The sequence below is a fragment of the Henckelia pumila genome, chromosome 1 (genome assembly GCF_033568475.1).
Source record: "Henckelia pumila isolate YLH828 chromosome 1, ASM3356847v2, whole genome shotgun sequence".
Taxonomy (NCBI): domain Eukaryota; kingdom Viridiplantae; phylum Streptophyta; class Magnoliopsida; order Lamiales; family Gesneriaceae; genus Henckelia; species Henckelia pumila.
The window spans coordinates 90,195,711-90,202,003 of record NC_133120.1 but is presented as its reverse complement, the minus strand read 5'-3'; the positions used below and the strand labels follow the sequence as shown (position 1 = coordinate 90,202,003).

The 6,293-nt window shown below is 32.8% G+C and overlaps 1 long non-coding RNA gene across 2 annotated transcripts; it reads left to right on the top strand.

Annotated features, from left to right (window-relative positions):
• The first annotated feature begins 1,165 nt into the window (after positions 1-1,165).
• On the top strand, positions 1,166-3,014 carry LOC140875519 (uncharacterized). 2 transcript variants are annotated; one of them, XR_012148490.1, is made up of 3 exons: positions 1,166-1,426; positions 2,164-2,242; positions 2,486-3,014. It is a non-coding gene; the product is annotated as an uncharacterized lncRNA (long non-coding RNA). The 2 variants fall into 2 exon arrangements; XR_012148489.1 differs by lacking the exon at positions 2,164-2,242.
• The last annotated feature ends 3,279 nt before the right edge of the window (positions 3,015-6,293 follow it).

The following is a 6,293-nucleotide window of genomic DNA, read 5'->3' as shown; positions in this document are numbered from 1 at the left end:
GCAAATATAATCACCATTTAATATTTCGAAATCTGGTATAATTGTTATGTTAGGAGTCCAAAAAAAAGTTCAACAGTAAAAATTTAGATCATGAAAAGTAAATTTCATAGTAAGAAACTTCACTCATTATCTAGATTTGCGTGATTCTAATGACATAAAAAAATTTATTTAAAAATTTAAAAATTTATATTTTTTTACTCATGCTTGAATTTAAATATAAATAAATAAATATTTATTTTATTATATTTTTAATCGGTATTAAATATATTTCGTGTATATGATTTATTTATTGCGTGTTGTTTTATTAATATATAATTTTTATATCAATTTTTTTCAAGAAAATGGATAATTATTTAATACAAATAGAAAATATCATTTTACTATATATTGATTAATATAATTAATATATATTATATTTGAACAATTAATTTATTAATGAGTAAAAATAAAGGGTGTTACTGCTCGAAATTGAAAATTAAATTTGAATAAAAAATTGAACTGTTAATTCAATTCAGTTTTTTCTTCTGATTAACTTAATCGAACCGAAAAATGAATTTTACATAAGCTTTTTGAATGAATAAAATAAATAATAATTAATATAAAAATAACAAAAAATAAAAAAATTGAATTTTGGTTAAAACAAAAATCGAACGTGTTTTTAACCAAACCGTTAAATTCAGTTCAATTTTTTATTCAGAATTCGAACAAACCGAAAATTCAGTTAAAGTTTGGATTTTGGGCAAATCAAAAGTTCAATTCGGTTCGGTAAAAATGCACACCTTTAAAAATATAAATTTATTTTAAAAAATAAAAATACTTATTTCTTATAATTTTTAAAATTATATAATATTTTTTTATAATTTTTATTCAATAAAAATTACTTTTAAAAAAATATGCACTCAGTTGAACTTATTAAAAATAATTGGACATAATTTTTTTTTATAAAATGATAAAATCGTCTTTTTAGTTGAATCATGTACCAATTAAGCTATTTTCAATAGTTCGTGTATCAATTTGTCATTTTTTATCCATAGTTCATGTACACAAATATATTTCTTTTTAATTTTTATAACACACAAAATTTAAAATAAATTGACATTTTCAAATTTCAAACCCAATTAATTATTAATTAAATAACAAATACACGTATTACATATATCATTTCTCCCTCCCTCCTTCCTCACCCTCCTCTCGCGTCCCTTTTCTCATTTTTTTTCTTTTGCATTTTTCGTTCCTTTCACCGCCACTAGCTTCTCCGACGGTCATCCGATTTAAAATCCGAGAGTAGTTTCGGAATCCTCGCGACGGGAGCTAGCTATTGGTTCCCATTTTGCAAGGTTTTGAGCTCGTTTCTCCGAACCCATTTCCGGCAGCCGTGTCTATCGCCGCCGCCGTTCGTCGCCTAGGCTTAGGGAAAGTTGTTCAGGTAGTTTGGAAATCTATTTCGTAGCTTTGATGTATATCTCGAATTAGGGTTCTTATTTGGGGATTTTTGGTTGAATTCGAATCTATGTAATTGATATGTGATTATTTGTTCGTTGTAGGTGTTAATATTTGAGCCTATGTAACGATCGATTTTTCTATTTTTCTGAAATTAATTTCGAAATTTCAGAATATATATAGGATTTTCGAAATTTGGGGCTGAATTATCGATTGTTTGGGTTTGAAATGCTTTAGAATTTGCATATAATAATAGTTTAGGAAATTGTTTGTATTTTTCAGAAAATTCAGAATTAAATTTTGTGCATTTTCGAACCCATATGCTGCTACTGGTTTCCTACATATGCATTTATGTTGATAAGGACGTGAAAAGGAAATGAGGAACCAAAAAAAAAAAACACAATTTGCATAATAAAAGTAATTATTGACCTGGAAGATAAATTATTTATCTGCAAGCGCAAAACTTGACTTTGTTTGCTCAAATTCAATTTTGACAACTCATGTTTCCATTTTTTTTGAGGGCTCCGGCTATAATTTAATCGAATGGACTATGTACATCTTAATTTAAATTTTAATTAAAAATGATATTTTTAAAAAAATAATATATGTTTTTTAAAAATATTTTATGTATGCGTGTAAAAATTGCTTAGTTTATTTGTAAGTATTAAAAAGCTATAACGTGTAAATCATGAGATTCACGATTGGTTACATTCTTATAATTAGGAAATAAGGGTTGTGTTTTCCCTCTAGATAGCATCTTCTCGGTTTTTGGCGTCTCTCCCAACATTCAAGCAACTCGAAGGTACAAATTTTAATAGTATAGAGTTTAGGTGTTGGACTTTTCATGGATTTGGATGTGTTATGTATAGGATTGTTTTTTAGGTTTCTTATTTTGGTGTAAAGAAATGTATGCTATTAGTGTTCATGGACTTGGTTTCCCTTAGGCTCTTCTAATCCGATTTTGCTGTTTCTCCTGACAATTTTGATCGCTTTTCTCTGCTGGATTCATGGTTTTCATTGCTACTTCACGTTCGAATCTCTGCAGAAGTCCATCTTTGCAAGTTGCAGAAATCTGCTCGAGGTTGTGTTGCTGCTGTGGATGATTGGTGGAGTGTTGGACCTTGTTTCTTATTGATTTAGAACGTCTTTTGGCTTGTTTTGATGACGGATTGGGGGTTATATAACTGGTGGTGCTCGGGATGTGCAGATTGAATTCTGCGCCTGGGGTTCCTGGCTTTGGGGTTTCGACTTGCTGTTGTTTTTGACACTCCAAGTGCTTGTTTATTTACTTCTATTGCGCTTCTGTGTTTCAGGTGAGTTGTGGTTGTGCTAAGAGTGGTTATATATTGTTTTTACATCGTTTGTGAATTGTTTGAGGTGATTTGGGCACTTGTTTAGCAGCTGGATTGCTTCATGACGTGGACACACTTTCTGCTCATCAAGTTTAGTTTTTTCTGTTTTGTTTATGCCAATTTCAATATTTCATCATTTTAGTCCCTCATTCTTGGACATGGCATTGATGAGATGTACATATTTTTTTATGTTATAAATGACCTTAATGCGGAGTTCAAACATATGGTGGATTACTCGACGAAATAATCAATTTTGTTCATACTCTTTAAAGACAATTTGAGGTAAATTTGCTAAGCTAAACTTATAGGCAATAATTTAGTGAAGGGACAAAGAAATTAAAAAATGTTCAAGTGAAGACATTAGTTATTTTTGTTCAAAACCATTTAGCATTGCTTTGAAATTGATTAGAATTGTGTTTATGGTATTTGAATATTCTGAAACAGTTTCAGCTTTTTTAGCTCATTTCAACATTGTTTGGAAATATTCTCGCGAGCTACCACCGTCAACCGTCATCAATAGCTACCAGTTTAGATCCAGCTTTTCTAGTTTCGTTCTTCAATGTTTTTAGGCTTGTTTCAGCTTGGTTGCTGCCCATTTTTGCGAGGTACTGTAGGATACCCAGAAATGAGTATCAAAAGCTTTGAATTTAATTCATTTTCAACTCATTTATGATACTATATTGATGTATTAATGTCGTTTATGTCGTAGGTTATTGAAACGACCCTAACTCTATAATAAATAAATATGCGGAAAATTTTTTTTTTTTTTTTTATATACTACTAAATAAAATATGTACATATATGCCCATACATATATGCACAGGATAAAATATTTAAAATAAATACATGACTAAATAAATAAACAATTAAATACTTAAAAAAAATGCATTCTTTAAAATAATTAAACATCTGAGTCAACCCTAGAATTAAAAATATACTGCATAAATAAAATAATTAAAATATGTGCATGCACTAAAACATTTAATAAAATATTCCCATAAACCTCAACCACTAAAAATATAATAAAATGTTTCACATGACATCATGTACGGTGACTCAGAAGCTGTCACGGTCACGGGGCTACTGCAGCGCTGCTCATACGTCCTCACCACCGGTAGGAGTAACCTGCTCCTCTACGTACTCACCTGCACCATATCAGTGTAGTGAGCCTAGAGGCCCAACATGCATACTAACAAGGGTTCAAAATAATTTAAAACAATTAATTACTAATACATACATATACATGAGTGAGCATGCTTAAAAATTACATAACATAACTTACTTAAATAAACATAAATACATAATACATAACATACATACTTGAGTTGTTGAGCATTTATTTTCTTAACATCGAATGGTCCTATCCGTAAGTGTGACCCATAGTGCGACTGATCAGTCTAAGAAACCATCGTACGAGGCTGGTGGCGAACCACCCATACATAAATGGCAGAAAACTGCCCATACATAAATGGCAGAAACTGCCCATACATAAATGGCCACACTACTTCAATTTCCACCTAAAATATTTTATTTGCTCAACCATAGAAATTAAATCATAGCATAAAAATTGATTTCATGAATGCATGTACTTAAATAAATTGTGTGTCCTTCATATATATTTAATTTAATTTTCTTACTAACATATAAATATTAAAATAACTTAAATGCATAAAAATAATTAAATATATAATCAGGACACATGCAATTTTCTCATGGATGGTTCTGGACTGCTGGCCCTACACTCAAGCCATTAACTTAAATCTGGCCCATTAACATACTTAAGCCCAGTAACTTAAACTTTAAGCCCAATTAATTAATCTAAGCCCAATTAAATTAATTAAGCCCATTAAAATTACACTAAGCCCAATAACACTTAAACTGGCCCATTGGGCCCAAAAACCCAAAGACTGGCCCATTAACTTTTATGGGCCCAAAAGCCCATAAAATTAATGGACTAACTTAATTAAAATTTTAAAAGTTCAAATAAAATTATTTGGGAGTCCAAATAATTTTATTTTAATTTAGTTGACTCAATAACCCATTAATTCATAAAATATTTTAAAAATAAAAAGACTCGATCCCGGCCCACCAAACCCGGACCCGGACCCACTTAACCCGACCCACCAACTTACTGACCCGACCCGAGCCCCTGACCCGACCCGGAACATGCCAAAACCCTAGCCCGATCCCCCCCTTCCCAAAACTGTTCGGCCACAGTGAGCAGCCACCGAAAATCCCGGCGGCCGCCTTGCTCCGACCACCCACCGGCCGGAGGGCCACCCCTAGGACTTAGCTCACATCCAGACCTTTCCAACAAGCCAAGAACCAGCCCAAACCGTCGACTATGGAGTGAGAACGAAGCTCTGCAACCCGGCCCTTCTGCACTGTCGCGCAGACCCGAGCAGCTGCGGGAAAACCATTCGTCCTCGAAGCTCCGACCACGAAAGCCCATGAAACCTTCTGCAAAAACTTAGAAAACTCAAAGGGGGTTCTAACCCAACCGACCTTACCCAAAATAGTGGCCTGAGGAAAAAGATCTCAGCCTTCTTCCCCAGAACCCTAAACCTGCGCGACAGAAGCTTCAGAAAGGAAAGGCTTCGTTTCCTTTCTTCCTTAGCCTCAAGCCCCGACCTGACTCGACCCAAGGGACCTTGATACATGTATCCAACTAAGGAGCAGCAGCCATGATCCATCCATGCAAGAAAACGTGAGTATGAAACCCAAAACAATGCAAGAACAAGGTGCAACATTAAAAATTGAAACTTTCTGAAAAATATTCTTGGAAAATCTGATGTATACACGACCACACATGCATATACTAATATGGAGAAGAAAAGAGAATGAAGAATCATGCCTTTCACCGTAAATATGGATTTAACACGCGTAGGAAGGACTTCAGGACGACGGGGCGACCTTGGGTTGCTTGGAACCTTGAAACCGACCTTCTATGGAGTTCCTAGGGTTGAAGATCGATGAAGAAGAAGGTGGGATGAAAGTGACGGCTGATGGGGGAGAAAACAATCGGCTAGAAGGGTTTGGTAGATTAGGGTTGATTTATTTTTGTGTTAAATATAATATAGGTTAAATAATTAAATAAAAAGGTTTTAAATAATTAATATACAACTTAAACTCTTAATTAAACTTTAGAAATCTGATAACATAAAATAAAACTCAAAATAATATTTTAAGGCTCCAAAAAGGCTCATAAAATAATTTGGCTAGAAAGTTGTCATCTCGTCCGTCCACGGTCCCGTCTACGCGATTAAATAATAAAAATACTAAAAATCATAAAAATCACTAATTATGGGTTAAATGCTTAGAAATAAATTAAATCATGCATAAATAATTCACATAATTATTTAACCCATAAATCATAAATTTAATTAATTAAATATCCTAATTATGCAGGCGGATTTATGTAATTAAAAATACCGGGTGTTACAATTCTCCCCCCCTTAAATTGAATTTCGTCCTCGAAATTAAAGTACTTACCCGAACAAC